Source organism: Bison bison, unplaced genomic scaffold (genome assembly GCF_000754665.1).
Source record: "Bison bison bison isolate TAMUID 2011002044 unplaced genomic scaffold, Bison_UMD1.0 scf7180017864181, whole genome shotgun sequence".
In the NCBI taxonomy this organism is placed as follows: Eukaryota; Metazoa; Chordata; class Mammalia; order Artiodactyla; family Bovidae; genus Bison; species Bison bison.
Window position 1 is genome coordinate 8,559,994 of NW_011494753.1, and position 203 is coordinate 8,560,196.

Genomic DNA, 203 nt, shown 5'->3' on the forward strand with positions numbered 1-203 from the left:
TGACAGAAAGTGAAGAGGAACTAAAAAGCCTCTTGATGAAAGTGAAAGTGGAGAGTGAAAAAGTTGGCTTAACGCTCAACATTCAGAAAACGAAGATCAGGACATCTGGTCCCACCACTTCATGGAAAATAGATGGGGAAACAGTGTCAGACTTTATTTTTGGGGGCTCCAAAATCACTGCAGATGGTGATTGCAGCCATGAA